The sequence below is a fragment of the Polyergus mexicanus genome, unplaced genomic scaffold (genome assembly GCF_030449975.1).
Source record: "Polyergus mexicanus isolate NDT 795.1 unplaced genomic scaffold, iyPolMexi1.0 SCAF_11, whole genome shotgun sequence".
In the NCBI taxonomy this organism is placed as follows: domain Eukaryota; kingdom Metazoa; phylum Arthropoda; class Insecta; order Hymenoptera; family Formicidae; genus Polyergus; species Polyergus mexicanus.
In genome coordinates this window covers 4666656-4687590 of record NW_027223331.1, presented here as the reverse complement: position 1 = coordinate 4687590, position 20935 = coordinate 4666656, and the positions used below count along the sequence as shown (strand labels likewise).

At 32.2% G+C, this 20935-nt stretch overlaps 1 protein-coding gene across 1 annotated transcript in view; it reads right to left on the bottom strand.

The window, feature by feature from the left end:
- The window catches only part of Cad89d (cadherin 89D), a 46892-nt gene extending 26215 nt beyond the window's left edge, over positions 1-20677 (bottom strand). The window contains exon 1 of the mRNA XM_070304370.1: positions 20607-20677. The gene's annotated coding sequence lies outside the window, so the exon portion shown is untranslated. The remainder of the gene's footprint in view (positions 1-20606) is intronic.
- Between the last annotated feature and the right edge of the window lie 258 nt (positions 20678-20935).

Below are 20935 nucleotides of genomic sequence, written 5' to 3'. Positions count from 1 at the left end.
TTCCTTTCGAGCGAGTATATTCCTTCTTCGAGAGTTCTTACGAGCAGTGTAATATCGATATACTTCCTATATGCGTAAGAGAACAGGAGAATCGGGGAAAACTTTCGCTATTACGTGTTTCACGAGCCAACGGTAGCTGTCACGCTCCAACGAGATTTCCAGGCATCATCGAACCGATAGAAAAATAAACTGCCACACGGTATAATTGACCGTTCACCATGCAGCGCGGGGCCTGTTGTATTTTATAACTTTAATCTCGCACGAGAGCGAGATTCATTATCGAAGGGAGAAGAAAGGAAATAGATAATTATCCGAATGACAAGGGACTAATGGCATTGACGGCAATAGCAGTGATTTCTTATGTTAGACGTTAATTAGGTTGTATAAGTCATTCGATCATATGGTAAGTGTTGTAAAAGATCTTTCAGAAGAATAAAAATTCCGGAGTTTACAAAATATTTAAAATATCATATGCATTATATGTACATGAAATATTGTATATAAAACATTATAATATATGATAATAAAATATATTTAATTTTTAATATGATATTAAAAAATAATTAAGTATTAGGTGTACAACTTTGCTTCTGCCGTTTTTTTCCCCCGAAATTCGAGGCTTTATTGTAAAAAACTGGTTATACATTTATAATTCAAACTATTGTCCACTCCCAATGATCGTGCCAATTCTTTTTGACTTTGACTCGAGTCTTCATTAAGTAATGCCTCCAATTCTGCATCTTCGAAAATCTTCTCTCTTCCACCGCTATGCCGGTCTTCGACGTGAAAATCATCGTTCTTGAAGCGTTGAAACCATTCACGACACGTTCTTTCACTAATAACGGCTTCACCATAAGTATTTGAGAGCATTCGACGAGCCTCAGCCGCAGATTTCTTCATATCGAAGCAGAAAATTAAAACCTCCCGCAAATGACGAGAATTTGGCTCGTACACTGACATCTTCAATCGAGAATAACTTTATGATGCAGACACAAATCGACTAATGTTTCTATGGGGTTATGTTGACAGATGCCCAAGTTTATCGCATGACATCTATGATCTATTTATTTCGACCACTATTTACCGCTAAAGCCATCTATAGGAAAACGGCGGAAGCAAAGTTGTACACCTAATATATATAAATTCTCTCATGTCGTTAGATTTTTTAAAATATTGAAACTGTATTGGAAAATTCTATAATGCAAAGATGATCTGACTCACTTTTTTTAAAACATGAGAAAATTATTCACAGATTAATTTTCTCAAGTCTTTAAAAAAGGCAAGTCAAGCCACTATTCTCGATTAATGGAGGATCAAATCTTGTAATTAATCGAATTAAAAAAATATCTCGTTACACAATTTTTATCCGGAAATAATTCATATCGTAATAATAAGACTAGACTTTCTTAACGCAATATGGAAATAAGTTGCAGAGTGTCTTGCTTCTTGTATCTCCCAATTTCCAAACTCGACATCAGTTTTCAGCCTTTTTTTTTTTTTTTTTCCTCCCCAAAACGACAAAACTTTCGCTCCAATTCGTGCCTTCACGAGTGAATGGAATTTGTCGCGGTCGATTGGACGAGCGTGCACATCATCGTCGCGCGATTTTATATCGACAAAGAATCGAATCCACGAAATTCATGACCAAAAAAAATCATCGCGACATGACCCGATTGTGCGCGACGAATTCTTCACTGACCTTGTACAGAACACTCGACGGAGCCTCTCGGCAGCTTCGCACCGGAAACCCAAGGTCTCGCAAGATGCACTCCGAGGGCACTCAACACGACACTCTCTTTGACTGATTGCTGGTGAACTACCCGACTCCTTCGCGCGAGGTGATAAAAGAGCGAACGACACCGTTTGTCGAATGAAATCTCCTTCGGGATTCCTGAGGGTGTTACACTCTCTTTCTCTTCCTTCTCTCTCGCTGTGTCCACCGATGGGTCACTTTTGCCTAGTTTCGCGTTTCACGAGTGACTGGCATCGCGGTCGCGGATATACATATATTTTACCACTTTCGGTGCACTTTAAATGGTCCCCCTCCCCCGCTTCCCACCTCTCGAAACGTAACCCGTCGCTGTATCGGTTTCAGGTGATTCGTACCTAGCGCAGACGGTGCCGTTTACGTGCCTCGAACGTACGAGGAAGGAATGGCTAAATGTTCGCCGTACAGCTATAGCAATGTAGCCAACTACTCTCTTCTAGGTTTACCCCCCTTTCCGGACGTCCTTTCGCTTTCAGCGGCCACTGACCACCGATACCCCGGCTCTCCTGTAGTCGTGTAGCAACGAACGAGTGCAACCTTATTTCCTTCACTTCGAGACCCCCTTCGATGCACTCTCGCGGATCGGATTAGCAAGCATGACTTTAGATCTACGAGCGTCTAAGAGGTTGAAGGCGTGGTGCATTATTGTGACGTACGCGTCAAGTTCACGGTCTTTCGCTTGGCTAAAATTAAAATTGATTAATTCCATCGTCTTATTTTTGGGATACAAAAAAAAAAAAAGCAAATTAATTTCTCGATCCAAATTGTGTATTTACATTTTACGAGTAATAATAAATTATGCATAACTCCCATAAACAAAATATTCTCTCATTATTCAAGAATAGAATAGTAATCGATAATTATATGAGTAATTGATATTTATATATATTATATTAATTTATATTTATATATCTATATTTATATATTTATATTTATTTATTATTATTAATTATTTAACTCGATGTTAAATATCTAATACGAAATATTTTGGAGGATTATATTAGTTATATCGATTAATATAAAATCATATTTTTTATTAGACATTTTTTTATTTATTCTATACCGATCAGAATGCAATGTTTCAAGTTGCATTCGATCAACTGCTTTCGATTAGATATAGCGCGGAAACGATATAAAATGTGTTAAAAAATCGATCGAGCGGCGCAATCGGAATCGAGATAATAAGGACAAATTTCACCGTGACAGAGTAAAACTTATCCGCTCGCATAATGATGAGCTTTTTTTCGATTGATGGTAAAGAGCGACAGTTTCACCATATAAATATATATATTTGCATGCCATTATCAAGCGTGCCAAAGCAGAAGAAGAAAAGTCTGAGCGCGGCATCTTCGATTATTCTAAATTTCTGTATCCGTCGTATTAAAATGTTAACGATAAATCGATATCGAGGGAGAGAGAAAGAGCGAGAGAGAGAGAGAGAGAGAGAGTAAAAATTGACTTATAAATTAAGAGATTTTCTCCAATTCACGGCGGGACAGTTAAACGCCAAGTTCGACGAACGCTTTCGTTTCTTTTTACTGCATTTCTGGACCGTCACACAACTTGTTTGTCGTACGGGAAAAAGTAATAACCATCGGCGCCGTCTCGTCTAAAAGTAACTTTTCCCCCTTTTTTTTTCTTTTTTTTTTCCCTCCCTCTCCACGTCCATCCCGGGTTCCTTGCCACCCTTCGTTTTTACGACTTCGCGAGAGCCACCGATCCGGGAGGGAAGAGGGAGGAGGGGGGGAGGGGGAGAGGCAAACAGTAAAGATGGAAAAATTATTGATATTGTCGGTTACAGAGAAATACATATACCGAATGTCGTCGAACTTTACAAAACATATCCGTAAAAGAGCGAAAGAGAATGTGTATTTCGTTAAATATATCATTGAATTATAAAAATCAAAATTAACCTGTATTAAAATCTTCGAAATCAAATGTATTAAACAGATGCAAACCGAGTAAAATAAAATTGATTCAATTCCCATCTTTCGTACGAAATAATATACTCTGGCAGTATCTTACAAAATTACCAGAAAACAATTCTTTTACCCAAAAATATCTTTTTAAAAATTAAATAAAAAGCTTTTCTTATTTATAATTTCTTCTTCTATTTAAAAAAAACAAAAACAAAAAAGAAAAAACTCGATTTTTTTATATCTCTAATAACGATAGTTCGTCATTGCGTTATAAAGGATGCAACTAACATTACAAAAGTTTGTTTTATTTTTAAAAAACGCAAACGTATCATGAGATGTACTTGTTATTGGCGTGTATTATTCATTAAGCTTTCCATATTTCTCTCTCTCTCTCTCTCTCTCTCTTTCTCATTCTTTCTCTCTCTTTCGAGAAAGATTTGCGGAGAAGAGACGCCAAATGCTGGAAGCGCCATCGTATTTTCCGTTTCAACCTTGGCCCGGTTTACGATAAAGCAGTTCCTAATGACTTAGGCCGACGCGAAAGCGATTGTTTTACAACTATCGGAATAATCGATATCTCGCTGCTGCATCGCATTGTACCGCATCGGTTTGTGCAGACCTTAGAGCTCGGAATGAGACTGCGGCGGACAGGCTGCACACGAGCCAGTATTTAAGAGGATCCGATCTCGTGCCAGAGGGGCTACGAGTCGTCGCGAGTGTTCCAGATGCGAGAGAGCTTTAACTGTATACGAAAACGTCCCTCTCGGACTCCTGCCATTTTTTATCTACTTCGATCAATGCGAGAAGTTTTTTTTTTTTTTTTTTTTTTTTTTTTTTTTTTTTTTCTCTTAGCAAGAATATTATATGTGCATGTCAAGTAGTCTTCTGAAGCTAAAAGCGATGGAAATTTGAATTACGCATATAAAGAGAAAAATCTCGGTATTCATTTAATAATAATTTCAAATGGGTTTGCTTCGCGGGATTCACAATATTTGACAAGATATTTAATTGCAGAAATCTTTACTCGTGATAAATAATGGAGAAAAATTCGACGATTAAATATTTCTTATTTAAAATTACTTTAATTTAATATTTAATTTAACTTTTAACTTATTTAAAGAATTATATATTAGGTGTACAACTTTGCTTCCGCCGTTTTTTTTCCGAAATTCGAGGCTTTATTGTAAAAAACTGGTTATACATTTATGATTCAAAGTATCGTCCACTCCCAATGATCGTGCCAATTCTTTTTGACTTTGACTCGAGTCTTCATTAAGTAATGCCTCCAATTCTGCATCTTCGAAAACCTTCTCTCTTCCACCGCTATGCCGGTCTTCGACGTGAAAATCACCGTTCTTGAAGCGTTGAAACCATTCACGACACGTTCCTTCACTAATAGCGGCTTCACCATAAGTATTTGAGAGCATTCGACGAGCCTCAGCCGCAGATTTCTTCATATTGAAGCAGAAAATTAAAACCTCCCGCAAATGACGAGAATTTGGCTCGTAAACTGACATTTTCAATCGAGAATAACTTTATGACGCGGACACAAATCGACTAATGTTTCTATGGGGTTATGTTGACAGATGCCCAAGTTTATCGCATGACATCTATGATCTATTTATTTCGACCACTACTTACCGCTAAAGCCATCTATAGGATAACGGCGGAAGCAAAGTTGTACACCTAATACATATATGTACATTTATATATTTACAAATACATGTTCAAAATCATTATTCGTGAATATATTTTGTTGTTAGTTTCGAAATATTGTACGTGAAAAGCGCAGAATCATCGCACGCGAGGCGAAAATATTATTCCTCTTTTTTTTGCGATTTCGCGATAAATCGCGAGTTGCCTGCCAGACGATGTCGGCCATCGACGCTTTTCTCGGACGGCGACGTTTCGCGCACTTTAAAATCAATCGAAAGCATCGAGGAAAGTGCCCCAGGTTGATCCGCGCCGATTTTTCACTCCGCCTTTCGTGACAAAACGGAACTTTCCTCTCTCTAACGATAAGTTCAAGGGGACGCTCTCTCCGTTCGTCGCGCATCAAGACGAATCAAGGAAGTATTATTATCCGTCGCGGCTGATTACACCCCTATTCCGAAATGACGGTTCTCTATCCAAGGACGACAACACGCCGCTATTGGAAAATGAAACGAAGAGAAAAGATAACGAAAGCGATTTATTCCTTTTACACTTTAACTCACATTTGATCCGATCGTTCAATAAATTGTTATCGTCGCAAGATAGCGCGATCGGCAATATTATTCAGTACGATTATACAGGGTGGGGCATTTATATTGGGACACCTAAATATGTAAAAAGTAAAGCAAGATAAAAAGAAATGTTTCGGACAAAAGTTGTTCGGTTCTAAGGGGATCATAAAATGGTGCCATTAGTTTGATTGTGGGTGGAGGCGCTTTCGAAACATTTAAAATTGTCTGTCAAAGAACACTTGCACAAGATTTAAAAAATTCTTGTTTTTGTAAAATCACCATTTTGTCTAATACATTTACATATCTCGATCAGAATATTATTTTAATCTCAGTTTCTGATATGACTAACAATAAAAAGATTAAATTAAAAAAAATTTGATGACATAAATAGAAATAGCAGTTCTAGATTCTTTTTTAACTATTGATTTTATACACTTGTACTTTCTTTTTCTTTTACGTGTTTTCACTAATTGTTGACTCATATTGTGATAATAAACATTTTTTGTCTTCTAAAAAAGATTTACCGTCAAATTTAACATCAAAGAAGATATGAAACCTATACTTTTTTTATTTCTTTTTTTAAGTTAACTTTATAAATATTTAATAATGCTTTGAGGAAATCATTTTTATGTGTAATTTAAAAAATTTCACATTAAAGGTAAGCCCGTAGATACATAGGAAAACTGATCGGTCTGTTTGTAGGTTTATCATCAATAAACCCTTAGAAGGTACATTACAGAATGACATTTCTAAGCTTCCAACATCCGCAATATCATCATTCATTAATTCCACGTTCAATAAATAATAATCAATAAGCAGAAGTAAAAAGAAAATTGATTAACAACAAACAACACAACCTGTACAATAAAAATCAAAGTCGCGGATACGATTCTTCTATTGTGAATCAAAAATAATTCTTTTAACAATTTGATATAATATTATCCGATTAATTCAATTTAATAAAGTGTTTAATTATTTATATAAAAAAATAATAAGATTTTTTTAATACAATATATTTTCGTTTTGGAAATAATGTTAGCCGATGAACAAAATACCTGGCCAAATTTTTTTTCACTTTTTTATATAAAAATTAGTCAATTATTGTCTAGAATTTAGCTAAAATTATTATCCAGTAACTCTAGAAACAAGCGTCGACCAAACTGATGAGAATTTGGTTAAATTCACTGGCTAAATACTTGCTAGTGACTAGAATTTATAATCATTAACTGGCCAAACTTTGGAATTTTTTCTACTCGAGTAAAAAGCACATAATTCAATACTGTTTTTATTATACATTATTAGATATTATATTGCTTTATCACGTATGGTATAGACATCGACATTCCATGTATGCAGACACACCCGTACGTGGTTACGCGAAGAACTCGCCGTAAGGAGGACACAAAACAGAGAAACAAATTTTAATCACTAATCTCTTGAAAAAGTAAAAACTTTAACGTCGATCAACGGATGTCTACAATATATAATCTGACTCTCCATCTTACGATACTTGGCGAAATCGTACGACGTTCTATTCCGTTTAGCTTGAAATTTTGAAACATCGAGCAGATTTCATTCCGGATTCGTTTACGCGTTAGATTCCAGTATTGTTTCTCGGTCCGATTTTCCGAGTTTACGTGCTTTATACGGCGTTCGGGAATATTTTCTCCGGAAAGACGCGAGAGCCGGTAACGAATGAGAAACTACTAAAGATCACTGGACCATGATAGAGTGGACCGCGATGTTGGACCGTCGCGCGTCAAGCTTGAACGATCATCGGCCAACAAGAGAGGAACACGCTTGAGCGGATCATCGCTTCGACATAGTAATGAGGGATTTCGCTGAGTTTAGCGGGACAAAGATGCGCTCGAATCGATAGGCATCATCCGAATAGCGTCTTGAGCATCGCGTAAAATAAGCGGATATCGTAAATCTATCGTCAAACGTGCTTGTTAACCGATAATCTCAGCTCGATCTGATTTCTCACTCGATGTGGATAGAATGGCCGATGAATCAAACACTCGCGCATTTCGTCCTCGTGTAATACAGGATGTCCCAGAATTAGATCGACAAACTTCAGATGATTAGATAAAGAATAGATAAAGGACTAGAGAATCAAAGATTAACATGGGTAAAAATCTTTGAAGAAAATTATTTTTTCAAAATTTTATTAATACAGTTAAATAGAGATGTTTTTACCGTGAAACTTTTGTATAAAACATTTTTCGATATCTCGAATGATTTTCGAGATATAATCGAAAAAAGTCAAAAACCGTTCTTTCTAAAAAGAATGTACAAGTGTATAAAATTAATAGTTAAAAAAAGATCTAGACATACTATATCAAACATGTAAGTTATTTCCATTTACGTCATCAAATTTTAAAATAAAAGATTTTATCGATCAACAACTTCATAGCAACACAACCCGGAAACCGGAGATAAAATCCGACTCAGCACTGTCACAATATCGCGAGCATAGATACTTACTAATATACAGGGTTTCCCATTTTAAAGGACCCACTCAAATATCTCAGAAACACTGCGTTAAATCGAAAAATGTTTCAAACAAAAGTTGTGTGGCTTCAAGGGGGCCATAAGATGGTGACAATGATTTGACCTCAGAAAATCATTTGAAGGTCATGTGAAGGTCAACTTTAAAATCTTAAATGGAAACCCCCATTTTTTATTTAGTATTCTTGTAGCTGACATTGAGAGCTTTCCAAAACACTATAATAAAGTATTTCTTCATTAAATACTTTTTGAGTTATTTTATATTTTAATCTGACATATTTTGATATAATAAATTAAATATCTCGTAAAATATTTAGTTTTTGATAATCTTACCGTAATACTTCTATGTACAGAATAATGAGACAAATCAATTAGTATAAAAAAAAATTGTTTTTAAGAAAATTATTTACAATGTATTTTTTAAAACAATCATTTGTTTTTTTTGGCACTAATTAATTTGTTTTATTATTCTGTACATAGAAGTATTACGGTAAAATTATCGAAAACTGAATATTTTACGAAATATTTTATTTTTTATATCAAAATATGTCAGATTATATAAAATATAAAATAACTCAAACAGTACCTAATGAAAAAATACTTTATTATAGTGTTTTGGAAAGCTCTCGATGTCAGCTACAAGAATACTAAATAAAAAATGGGGGTTTCCATTTAAGATTTTAAAGTTGATCTTCACATGACGTTCAAATAATTTTCCAAGGTCAAATCATTGTCACCATCTTATGGCCCCCTTGAAGCCACACAACTTTTGTTTGAAACATTTTTCGATTTAACGCAGTGTTTCTGAGATATTTGAGTAGGTCCTTTAAAATGGGACATCCTGTATGTATCAAGAGTTTCTGCCTAATAAAAATATTCGATTACTTGATAATTATTTCCGTGAGTAGCTGGTCAAAATTTCGTCAGAAAATATATTTTGAATGAAAAAAATAAATAGATTCATCGATTTCTCAAATATATTAATATTTTGGACGAAAAATGTACGAAAACCAAAATAAGAAACTATTATTAACCAAAACATTGTAGTTTCTTACTTTATATTGTTGTACTCATAAATTTAAAAAATAATTTTTTTACTGCTTTTCATCTGTTAATAGCTTTATGTATGAGAATACATAATTTTATGTATGAGAATATATAGCTAAAAAATTGTAGATATTAACTGAGTAATAATTATCCACTGATCAATTATTATATTCTAGAATTTGCCTATTTTTTATACAAATATTACATTTGTGAAGCGCCATTTGTGTAGAAAAGAAAATCATATTATAGCTAATATCTGGCCATGAAATTTCGAAAAAAATATTATTACTTAATTATTGGCAAGTAAATGACAGAAAAATTTTGATTAGAAAAACTGGGTGGTTTTTTTAAGCACTGTCCAGTTTTTCCCAGAAACTTTTCTACTCGGGAAGGGGTGATTTCACTCTTCAGAATCGTTTTTGAGCCGCAACTGAAAATTTATAAATTCATCTTCTTTCCTCCCCCTACATGTGTGTAAAGTTCCATCAAAATCAGAATGTTCGGATTCGTGAGATTTCCTTGTTAGTTTTCGATTCCCTAGCGCCAAAACGGTTCATTTGCGGAAATGGATTTATTAGCAAAATTGGCTTGTTTTGATGTCCCTTTATAACCACCTTGTGAAGTTTGTCGATCTAATTCTGGGACACCCTGTATAATATAATTATATAGCGCGTACTTCAATTATTATATCGTGCATGAAAGATCACATGTGTATAAAAAAATTTTTTTCTTTATTTATTTCGACATCTGATGAATCAAGCGTGATGTGTAAGATATCATGAATAATTTAGCTCAATTTAACAGATACATTATCAAAGGATATTAAAGAAATTTTTTTCCTTACGGAAAATAATCACTTGCAGATAGAGATTAAATCCTAAACAATGTAAAAAATTAATACAACTTTTTTAAAATGTTTTAGAAAAAAAGAATTAAGAGAATAAATGATTTTTATATATAAAACGTTAAAAATACAAGCAGAGAATGAAATGGAGAAACGCCTATGTTAATAATTCGAAAAAAAGAATGTTTATTAAGACAGAATATTATATCTATTATGACATAATAAATATATAAAAATCAATTATTTATCGTGCAAGGAACGCTAACAAAATTGCACGCACGCACGCACGCACGCATGTGCGTTTCGTGCCCTTTCGCGGGGAGAATGCTACGAGAGAGCGAAATATACTCGCTACCCGCGAGAGCTAGAACGGAAAATAGACCGACCGAGACCACAATTTCCATCAGTGCCCGGCCGATCGTAATGAAATTATACAATTAGTATAAAAAATTCGATTGAAGTGCGATCGTCGCGAGTAGCGTTGGCTCTCTCGAGAGCCGATGCTTACTCGCAATATATATCCTTTACCGTAACAAGAACTCATACACAAGAATATCGAGATTATCATTAAATTGATATCAATACACTTAAATATATACGTATTATACTGGATGGACCATTTTAATCCATCCAGTCGAATATCTCAAAAACCAAGCCCGGAAGAGAAAAATGTTTCAAACAAAAATTGTGTGGCTTCAAGGGGGCCATAAGATGGTGACAATGATTTGACCTTGAAAAATCATTTGAAGGTCATGTGAAGGTCAACTTTAAAATTTTAAATAGAAAGCCCCATTTTTTATTTAGTACTCTGTGTAGCTGACATCGAGAGCTTTCCAAAACACTATAATAAAGTATTTTTTTATTAAGTACTTTTTGAGTAATTTTATATTTTAATCTGACATATTTTGATATAAAAAATTAAACATCTTGTAAAATATTTAGTTTTTGATAATCTTACCGTAATATTTCTATGTACAGAATAATGAGACAAATCAATTAGTATAAAAAAAAATTGTTTTTAAGAAAATTACTTACAATATATTTTTTTAAACAATTATTTGTTTTCTTTATTTGGCACTAATTAATTTGTCTTATTATTCTGTACATAGAAGTATTACGGTAAAATTATCGAAAACTGAATATTTTACGAAATATTTTATTTTTTATATCAAAATATGTCAGATTAAAATATAAAATAACTGAAAAAGTACTTAATGAAAAAATACTTTATTATAGTGTTTTGGAAAGCTCTCGATGTCAGCTACAAGAATACTAAATAAAAAATGGGGGTTTCCATTTAAGATTTTAAAGTTGACCTTCACATGACCTTCAAATGATTTTCCAAGGTCATATCATTGTCGCCATCTTATGGCCCCCTTGAAGCCACACAACTTTTGTTTGAAACATTTTTCTCTTCCGGGTTTGGTTTTTGAGATATTCGACTGGATGGATTAAAATGGGCCACCCAGTATATATTTTTTTTTTTTGCGGCTATCTTACAATATTTTTAATACGCATTAGCGATACGTATCTTTATAAATATATTGAAAATTCCGATCTTTCATGCGGATATATGAAATAATTGATCTGTGTTGCGACCTCTTGTTAACGAGATTGACCACGTGGCTTAGTAATTGCGTCAATCGCACCAGTCGATAGTACCGTTTAACTCGCGCGCACATATATAATAAGTCTTTTCGTAAAGAATATGATGTTACGGTGCGCATAATTTCATAAGTAAACATATGCCGCATCTTCAAGTTTCTAACAAGCTATTGTTATATATTACGCTTCCCGCAAGTCTTATATTCGACAAATATTTAAAATAATGCTATATTTTTAACATATTTGAATATTGTCAATTTTGTTCATATTTATATTCATGAAACAACAAAGTTGCATGATTCAATAAAACAAAATAAGAAAAAGAATAATTATTTTTTTATAGTTTTTTTTTTATGTATATTTAATACGATTTCAGCCTCAGAAATGTTTTATTATATCACAATTCTGGAAAATACAAAGTTAAAGACCTATTTTTAATGTAATTTATCAAGCTACAGCTGCGGTATGTGACGTGCTAGAAAAGTTTTACTTTACGTTAAAAGTCAAGCGTATCGTAAAAAGTTTTAACAATTTTTTTCGGAAAAATGTATATCATAAAAATGTACTATACGAGAGAATGAGAGGGACATATTTCTGAATTTCTTCACGCGCGAATTGTTCGAAAGCAGGTTACGGGGCTAGCAGTTGGCGGTGAACAAAGTAAAAAAAAAAAAAAAAAAAGGCAGAAGAATAAAATAGGATCCTTATTCCGCGGGCGATGAAGCCTCAAGCATGGAAGACGCCGTTTGAATTTCAACTCGGTGACTACCGCTCGTTCCGTTTACAAACACCCGCAAGACGGAGCGGACCGAAAGTGCGGATCAGCGATTGTTCCCGTTTCGCGAAAATTTTTTTCAAGAAAGCAGCGAGGGATCAAGATCCGCCACTCCCAAAGAAATTTGCTTATCCTAGTAAAAAAGAGAAGATACTGTATCCGAAATTTAATCGAATTCGCGATATCATCGAGAATTGACGAAACTGACAGGTCACTGAAGGTAGTTCGCAAATTGACATTTTTACACGTGAAAAATAGAATATAAGAAATATTCACGTTTCGCGATAACAAATTTGTATAATTTTATATAGAATATCCAGTAAAAAAAAATATTGTGATACACATGCACTGAGATGATCCCTCGTGAGTAGGCGAGTAAAACTATCGAACAAGATTTTTCCATTAGTTGCACTGCTTTCGAAAAAAAAAAATGATACATTCGGTAAAAAATAGCACACTTCTCTCTCGACGAAAGAAAATAAAATCTTTTTCAAATCCAAGAAAATATAAATTGTTTTTCTCGTAAATTTTTTATACAGATTAAAATTAATATATTTAATACATTAATATATTAATATATTTCATTATACGTAACGTATTGTAAAAGTATTATTCTATTTAGAATTAAATATATTCTTGGAATTTTCAAAAGTAATTTAATGTAAAGATCATAGTTGACAAGATCTTTTTAAATTAAATATTATATCTATTGCAAGCAAGTTATAAGCAAGCTATTGAAAATCATGTATTGTACAATCTATCAAACATTTTTCAGTTGTTTATCTAAACATAAGAGCGATTTTTAGATCGTTGAATACAAACCTGATATAAAAATAATGTTTAAAATGAGAAAATTATATATGACAGATATTAAAATAAATAAATAAATAATATACGATATTTTTACAAATCGTAAATATTTTTCAAATTTTCGATTACGATGTTTACGTTAAAATTGCCGAATGTAATATAACGATTATAACAATAAATTATTGCAATTTTTTCGCCATGTAATTAAACCTAATACCTGATCACGAGAAAATCATATTAACTTTTATTTTCTCAAATTTCTTTTAAGCGTTGAAATTTTTAATAATATACTTAATTCTGAACGTAAAACGAAACTTTTTTTTCCATAATGTTATATAACTTTAGTATGATAAATTATATTATGAAAAATAACTTTTTAATTATAAGAGCCTCATATTTTTCAAGATATTTTTATAAATATAAAACAATATAAATTTAATATAAAATTATCTTTCTTTAGAATATATTTTTAAGCTATTTTATAATTTTTTAAGATAGTATAAAACATGTAACCATATTTCCATACAATATATGCACACGCACTTGACACGCAGCACTTGAAAAAATAGCAATTGAACTTATACAAATCTGACAGACTTATTATATTAAATAAAAAAATTATGTAAAATCTTGTTTCTATAAAAATAAGCAAATATATATATATATATATATATATATATATATATATATATATATATAGGGTGGGACATTTATACTGAAACACCTAAATATCTAAAAAATAAAGCAAGATAGAAAGAAATGTTTCAGACAAAAGTTGTTCGGTTCTAAGGGGGTCATAAAATGACCCCATTAAGTTTGATCTTGGATGAAGGCGCTTCGGAGATTTCAATGTCAATCTTGTTTTTTTAAATGGAAATACCCCAATTTTTTTACATAAATCGATTCCTTGCAACATTCTGCATAAAAAATTATAGGGATATGATGGCCAAAAGTTTAATAGTTTACGAGATATTTTATACTTTATTTTATTACTTTAATTCGACATAATTTTACATAAACTATGAAATGTCTCATAAAATTATTTATTTTTCAATAATGTTACTTTAATATTTTAAGCTCAAAAAATGAGAGACATCAATTGGTGTAAAGAAAATAAAACAAGATTGACATTGAAATCTCCGAAGCGCCTCCATCCAACGTCAAACTAATGGCACCATCTTATGACCCCCTTAGAACCGAACAACTTTTGTCTGAAGCATTTCTTTCCATCTTGCTTTATTTTTTAGATATTTAGATGTGTCTCAATATAAATGTCCCTATATACAGGGTGTCCCATTTTAAAGGACCCACTCAAATATCTCAGAAATACTGCGTTAAATCGAAAAATGTTTGAAACAAAAGTTGTGTGGCTTCAAGGGGGCCATAAGATGGTGACAATGATTTGACCTTGGAAAATCATTTGAACGTCATGTGAAGGTCAACGTTAAAATCTTAAATGGAAATCCCCATTTTTTATTTAGTATTCTTGTAGCTGACATCGAGAGCTTTCCAAAACACTATAATAAAGTATTTTTTTATTAATTACTTTTTGAGTTATTTTATATTTTAATCTGACATATTTTGATATAAAAAATTAAATATCTCGTAAAATATTTAGTTTTTGATAATCTTACCGTAATACTTCTATGTACAGAATAATGAGACAAATCAATTAGTATTAAAAAAAAATTGTTTTTAAGAAAATTATTTACAATGTATTTTTTAAAACAATTATTTGTTTTTTTTTTGGCACTAATTAATTTGTCTTATTATTCTGTACATAGAAGTATTACGGTAAAATTATCGAAAACTGAATATTTTACGAAATATTTTATTTTTTATATCAAAATATGTCAGATTATATAAAATATAAAATAACTCAAACAGTACTTAATGAAAAAATACTTTATTATAGTGTTTTGGAAAGCCCTCGATGTCAGCTACAAGAATACTAAATAAAAAATGAGGGTTTCCATTTAAGATTTTAAAGTTGACCTTCACATGACGTTCAAATGATTTTCCAAGGTCAAATCATTGTCACCATCTTATGGCCCCCTTGAAGCCACACAACTTTTGTTTGAAACATTTTTCGATTTAACGCAGTGTTTCTGAGATATTTGAGTGGGTCCTTTAAAATGGGACACTCTGTATATAAAATTTTGAATAGTTCATTGTACAAGAAAGTATTGAAAAATTGTGCAAAAATTTTAGTAAAAATTATCCTCTCTCTTTCTCGTTCTTTCTTTCTTCTTCCTTCTCCCCTTTCTCCCCTTTTTTCTCTTTGCAAGGCATGTCGAGTTTCATGTATCTTTATCCTTACCATGACCGAGACAAATATCGAAATACTCGAGAGCCGAAGACAAACGTCATGACGAATCGACGACTTCTCTTACCGGTAATGCGTATCCACCGATGCGGTATCCCAGACATATTCCACGGTTGTCCCTCATCGGTATTGCGAGCGATCGGGAATGCGCCGGGCGTCGTGCACGATTCGCGGATTCACCGAGTTGAATGCACTCGGACTCTCCTCTCGCTATCAGCCAATCGCTTGTACCACGCAGCTTCTTGCCGAGCTGGCGGCCGATCGTACACTGGGCCGGCTATACTTACCTGCTCGTGCTCACCTGGCCAGCTTGTAGATTCTGCTAGCGGCAGATGAGAGGATTCCCATTCCTCTCTTCCGGGTTCTGCACGATCGCTCGGCTCTTCTCTCGGCGTTCCCCTCGATTGTTTCGCTCGTCACTCATCATTCGGCTTGTCATGCCTCAACACTTATTGTAAGTCATCTGGCGGTCTTCGCAGCTGATTCCCAGATATAACAGTTTATCTCGAGTACTTTTACATATTCGAGATTTTTGCCTCTCTAATCAATTATCAAGCGTCATGATTTAAAACTCTATTTAAGAAAAATCTAACTTCTGTTGACGCAGAAACGAAAAATTTTGCGTTACTAATACTTTCTTGCAAAACTTAATCTTGTCAAAAAAAAAAAAAAAGGAACTGCATTCTTTCGAATCAATTACTCAAAGCTTGACATTTTCGACGAGGAAAGAGTCCATTCCAAACTCGACCGATGAATATAAAAAAAGGGACACTATCCTGTATAAGGCGAACCCACCTGCCAGGTACAAAGTTGCACGTTACAGCACGTTACGTGGTCAAGCGAGGTGAAATCATGTATATCGAAAACTATTACCAAATAAAAAATGGAGACTGTTCCCTATCGCACATTGATGTAAATGTATAAATGATTAGGCGAAAGAGAAAGGGACTAGTCGTATCTTTTTACGGGATCCGCGTTAAAGGGTAAGAAAACGGGAAAACGTGCACGCATGACGAAGCACGGCGACTAGTTTTGTCACGTCAAAAATCGGACGAACGCAATTCGTTTTCGATATATACTTGCGTATGTATAACAGCTCGAAAAACGGGTTCACAAACTATCTAACACGCTGTCCTTGCACGCTCACGCAATTTCCATGCGAAACGCGTAACCGCGTGGATCAGAGATACGCAAGAAACCGTATTGTACGAAAAATTCTCGATGCTAATGACAGAATTTGCATGTGAAATGGACTGGTTTAACGGTAAATATTACGAACAAGTACAGGCCGAAGAAAGTTAGCAAGTGTCTTGTCAAATTTGAAAATTCAATACCGCTTCGAAATTTTGTTACGACCAATCAAACATTAAAATCCGATAGAGATTTGTCTTTATATCAAGTAAAGATATAAAAATGTTCTAATACAAAAAGAAAACAGTTTTAAAAAACTTTTTTTTTTTTTCATTGAAAAAAAAACAAACCAATTTTTTTCATTATTTTTTAAGATATAATATTATTTTTCTTTATATTTTTTTCATAACATAATAAAAAAGAACTAAAGTTTTTATATTTGTAATTTATTTTTTTCGAAAGTAACTTTAATGGATTAATAAGACTTTTGCGGTAAATTACATCAAACTCGACATAATTCGGATAATTTTCAATTAGATGCATAATAAAAATTGTTAATTAAAAATAACAATTACATAACTATGTAGCCAAATGCGAGCTACATTAAAAATAATAATGGTCAATTCAAAATATAATATATAATAATATAAAGATATTAAATATCTGAAAAAAAAATTTTTTTTGAAAAAAACGAGGCTTGTTTTTTCTCTATTTACATCTCTATGAGCAATATATTTATATCTATTATTGTTTTCCAAAAATTTAATTTCATCGATATACAAAATTCATTTCTCACTTTTCGTTTTGCAAATAAAAATATTAATTCGCTCTATTAGATTGATAAAAAGTTTGTCATTCTATATTATTAAGTTTAAATGCGTTCCCTTTCCAGCAGTTACAATAATATAAATCGCGATAAAATCAATGAAATTTCACACAATGCGACAATAGGCCGGATGAATTTTCTTCATTTGCCGAGTGAAAGTAATGTACCGAAGGTCGACCACGACAAGACAAAATATAAGTAACTAAACACACGGGAATGAATTGATTTAGGAATCTCGCGACTTATTCTCGTCACCCGTAGCGTAGAATAACGATGCGACTTTTACATGGAAACGAGGTTGAAGAAAAGAGAATGTGTGCAAGTCGAGAGTGTATCGAGAGAAACAATACCACGTTGAACTTTTTTTCGCGCAGTATTTATCTTTCCGAACTAATTAAGTGAGTTATATCTCTAACACTATAGCTGTACAAAGCTTTTATCGAGGAGCATTCGATATAAATCAAACGTTTACTGCCTTTATATATATATATATATATATCGATTTTACGATGCGATTGGAAGAAACATCAGAAGGAATATCAAAACTGTAATAATTCATAAATCAAACACGATATTCAAACTGACATTTAAAAAGAAGATACTTGTTTTCATTCTTTTTTTAAATTAGAGATTATTTTAATTGTTGTACAGAGAGAAAGAGAGAGAGACAGAGAGAGAGAGAAAGAAAGAAATTTTTTTAACTTTTATATACATCGAGATTTACACGTTCAATATAGAAAATATAAAATGACTACGAAAAAATGATAGGAGAATATTCTCTTAATTTCGGAATCTATCTCCTTTAACTAGAAGTTAAAATCGAGACTTAATAATAGAAATCATCATAATAAAATTTACATAAATGTAATATAAAATCCCATACACATATTTATACATATATATATATATATATATATATATATATATATATATATATCTTTACCTGGAATTTAAAGAGAATATTGTAAACATTTTTGAATGTAATTTTCTAAAAAAGTTTTTTTATTGTACGCATTTTCTAATGCTTTTCATTCATACGAAGAAAAAACACAAAGCCATTCAAGTTTCAAGTGCTAGATTTACAAATGTATTGAAAATAAAACTAAATAGCTTTCGTTAAGATAATATTTTTCAACATGCATAACATTTTAAAATAAAAAATATGTATTGCATATTTAATATTTTGTTAAGACATTGAATATATAAACAGAAATAGATATATATATATATATATATATATATATATATATATATATATATATATATATATACAGGGTGTCCCATTTTAAAGAACCTACTCAAATATCTCAGAAACACTGCGTTAAATCGAAAAATGTTTCAAGCAAAAGTTGTGTGGCTTCAAGGGGGCTATAAGATGGTGACAATTATTTGACCTTGGAAAGTCATTTGAAGGTCATGTGAAGGTCAACTTTAAAATCTTAAATAGAAACCCCCATTTTTTATTTAGTATTCTTGTAGCTGACATCGAGAGCTTTCCAAAACACTATAATAAAGCATTTTTTCATTAAGTACTTTTTGAGTTATTTTATATTTTAATCTGACATATTTTGATATAAAAAATTAAATATCTCGTAAAATATTTAGTTTTTGATAATCTTACCGTAATACTTCTATGTACAGAATAATGAGACAAATCAATTAGTATAAAAAAAAATTGTTTTTAAGAAAATTATTTACAATGTATTTTTTAAAACAATTATTTGTTTTTTTTGGCACTAATTAATTTGTCTTATTATTCTGTACATAGAAGTATTACGGTAAGATTATCAAAAACTAAATATTTTACGAAATATTTTATTTTTTATATCAAAATATGTCAGATTATATAAAATATAAAATAACTCAAACAGTACCTAATGAAAAAATACTTTATTATAGTGTTTTGGAAAGCTCTCGATGTCAGCTACAAGAATACTAAATAAAAAATGGGGGTTTCCATTTAAGATTTTAAAGTTGATCTTCACATGACGTTCAAATAATTTTCCAAGGTCAAATCATTGTCACCATCTTATGGCCCCCTTGAAGCCACACAACTTTTGTTTGAAACATTTTTCGATTTAACGCAGTGTTTTTGAGTGGGTCCTTTAAAATGGGACACCCTGTATATATATATATTTGTAATATATTTCAAACACATAATTTACAACATGGCTTATTGACGGATTATCTACTGTTTGCTCTTATACTATCGGTATAAGAGCGAAATTATCAAAGAGATAATTTTTTTTTTAAATTCCCTGAGTCCCAACAAAATTCCATGAAAATACCCTAATTTTTCCAGATATAAAAAAATTCCCTAAGAATTCCAAGTTTTCTATGTTTTTCCAGGAAATAGACTAATAGATACCCTGATTAAAGATGTAAAAACAGATACCATATTTCCAAAATATTGTAAAAATCTGAATTATTTCTTAAAAAAAAAAAAAAAAAAATAGAAGAGATATTTGCAAATATGATATACAAAAAGTTATGTCGCATTGGAAAAATCCTGAATAAATGCTTTATTCATTGTTTTCCAATTTTCTAATTATCTAATTCATAGCAAGCATCTTCAAATATTGAAACGAACGATTAAATGAAATTATATGTAAATATTTCTTATATACGCACGTGCTTATATACATGTTTATTTATGCAAATATAAGGTTAAAAAATATTATATTCGTAAAATGCGTTATTTTTATCAACATATGTAAGTACTACTTTTGAAGAAACAGCAACCGTCAGATATTTATCACGTAATCACTGTATGAAATTACATTTTCTACAATTATCAGTCGCACTAAAATTTAGCTTACCGTTTCTCTTTCCACCCGCGACACTCGCTGAAGAAAGCGAGTTCATGAAGCGGCAAACTTTTAAAGTCACGTGACTCTTGTGATCCTCTGCGAATAACTTCAGTTGGTTCGTTCCCTTATCGTCTGCTGTAAAGTGCAATCGCATCAAGTGAACACGATATTGTTTTCCTTTTACGCGATCAAATAAATATTAAATTCAATATTTTTATCGTGTCTTATCTATCCGTTTTAGTGACCTCTTATCGTTGAACAGCATAATCAAAAAACATGTGAATCGTGTCTCACTTTTGAAAACACGTGGGAGGAGTGGGGAGATGATCGCAATCAGA